The sequence below is a fragment of the Pan troglodytes genome, chromosome 15, assembly GCF_028858775.2.
Source record: "Pan troglodytes isolate AG18354 chromosome 15, NHGRI_mPanTro3-v2.0_pri, whole genome shotgun sequence".
In the NCBI taxonomy this organism is placed as follows: domain Eukaryota; kingdom Metazoa; phylum Chordata; class Mammalia; order Primates; family Hominidae; genus Pan; species Pan troglodytes.
In genome coordinates this window covers 20,627,972-20,630,764 of record NC_072413.2, presented here as the reverse complement: position 1 = coordinate 20,630,764, position 2,793 = coordinate 20,627,972, and positions in this window count along the sequence as shown.

The following is a 2,793-nucleotide window of genomic DNA, read 5'->3' as shown; positions in this document are numbered from 1 at the left end:
GTTGGCTGATGACCACTCTAACTGCTTTCTGCTGAATTGGGGCATAGTAGGGGTTGTGCAGTTGAGATTTCCTCGGGAGGGGTGCCTTCAATGTCATTAACATTGGAGCGTGGGCTAGCAGGCTGGTCCAGGGGTCTGTGGTGGATCTTAGTCATGGACTGCATCTGCAGCTCCATTTGAAGAACTATTTGTAATTTTACAGCTTTGATTCTGGAAGAGACAAATTTAACAAGGAGGTTAAAGATACAGGGATTGAAATGTATGGTCTGCAGTGCAGGAGATTATTTCTTTGGCACACTTTACAGGCCCTGACTATCTGCTTGATAGTTTTGAAAAGGCCTGGTCCAGTAAATAATAATTTGGCCATATGATGGGTGCTATCAATGCCTAAGTGGAAGGTTTGATGAAGGGTTTTAAGTAATTTCTATTGGTTAGCTGCAGGCAAAAGTATTTTTCCTTTATCGGTGGCTAGCCATTTGGAGGGGAGTGAAGTATGTCCTCATGAGGTTCCCTATTCTATTTCTCCTGCTGAGTACTGGGGCTTGGTTTCCCGGAGGGGATTACCCCATACTAGGGGTCCTCCTATAAGCATTTCTAATGGAGGGTCCAGCCTTGTGGCTCTTTTGACTTCAATATCCACTTGGTGGCTCCCTTCTATTTCCCTTTCCTTTCCTTTCTGATGACCCCGGCAGTGTAAAACTGCCACCTCTTTAGGTTTCTGTACAGCCAATAATAATTTCCTAATGGCTTCCTGATGTTTGATAGGTGTTCCCTCGGAAGTTAGGAATTCCCTTTCTCTCCATATTGCTGCATGGGCATGGAGGACTAGGTAAGCACACTTAGAGTCTGTATATATATTTACCCTTTTTCCTTCTCCTAATTCTAGTGCCCGAGTGAGGGCTATTAGTTCTGCCAGCTGAGCACTAGTTCCTGGAGTGACGGGATTACTTTCAAGTATTCCATGATCACTGACCACTGCATACCCCACTTTTTGAAGTCCTTTTTCTACAAAGGAACTTCCATCAGTATACAAGTTGAGGTGGGGTTCAGTCAAGGGAACCTCTAAAAAGTCCCCTCGAGTGGCATAGGTTTCAGCAATTACTTGTTGGCAGTTATGTTCTATCTTTTCTTCATTGTCTGGAAGAAATATGACTGGGTTAAGAGTTACACACGTGCGCAGTTGCAGCACTGGCCCTTCAAGTAATAGAGCCTGATATTTAAGTAAACAGTTGTCTGACAGCCACAAGTCTCCTTTAGCAGTGAGTATGGCATTCACATCATGAGATGTCCACACAGTAAGATCTCTTCCCTGTATCATTTTAACCACTTCAGACACTAAGACTGTTACTGCCACCACTACCTGTAAACAATGAGGCCAATCCTTTGCTACTACATCAATTTCTTTACTCAGGTATGCCACGGGTTGCAAGCTAGTCCCTCAGACTTGTGTAATGGCTCCTAGAGATATTCCTGTTTTTTCTGTGACATATAAAGAAAAGTCTTGCCCCTTGGCAAGCTTAACACTGGGGCTTGGGTTAGGGCCCTCTTTAGGGCCTGGAAAGCTGCTTTCACTTCAGGTGTCCATCTTACTAAATGGGTATTGGCTTTCTGAGTTTCTTTAATTAGTGTATATAATGATCTGGCTATTTTGCTGTACCTGGGAATCCACATTTGGTAGAAACCTGTTATGCCAAGGAACCCTCTTAGTTCCTTTAGGGTTTTGGGATGAGGATAAGCCAGTATAGGCTGGATGTGTTCCTCACTGAGGGCCCCCATGTCTTTGGATAATTTTAGCCCTAAGTATTTAACCTGCTGTGAGCAGAGCTGAGCCTTTGGTTTGGAAACCTTGTAGCCACCGGTGGTGAGGAAATTTAAGAGCACTTGGGTGGCTTGATGGCACAATGTTTCTGAACAGGTGGCTAAAAGTAAATCATCCATGTACCAAAGGACAAGAGTGTCCAGGTGTGAGAATTGGCTCAAATCTTGGGCTAATGCCTGGCCAAATAGATGGGGGCTATCCCTGAACCCTTGGCGTAAAACAGCCCAGGTGAGTTGAGACGTTGAGTTTGAAGGATCTTCAAAGGCAAACAGGAATTGAGAATCAGGATGTACAGGGATGCAGAAAAAGGCATCCCTAAGGTCCAGGACTGTAAACCACTCTGCTTCCTCTGGTATTTGGGAAAGCAGAGTATAAGGGTTAGGTACAGCTGGGTATAGAGGAAAAACAGTCTCATTGACAATCCTGAGATCTTGCACTAACCTCCACTGTCCGTTGGGTTTCTGTACTCCTAAAATTGGAGTATTGCAGGGGCTACTGCATGGTTTTACTAGGCCTTGGGCTTTTAGGTCCTTAACAGTTTTTTGGAGTCCTTGTTGGGCCTTGGGTCTAAGGGGGTACTGCCTTTGGTAGGGAAAGGAGGCGGAATCCTTTAGTTTAACTTGAACAGGATGGGCACTCTTTGCTCATCTATATTGTCCTTCTGTTGCTTAGACTTCAGGATTAATTCCTTTCTCAAGCAGGGGACAACAAATGGGTGTTCCTTCTGCTATGTTCAGGTGTATAATGGCCCATGCTTTTGCTAGAATGTCTCTCCCTAACAAGGGAGTGGGGCTTTCACGCATAATTAGAAAAGCATGTGAAAAGAGTAAAGTTCCCCAGTCACAACTCAGTGGCTGGGAGAAGTATCTAGTGACTGGCTGTCCTAGGACCCCTCGGATAGTGACAGATCTGAAGGACAGTTGTCCAGGACAGGAGAGTAAGAGTGAGAAGGCCACACCAGTGTCCAAGAGACA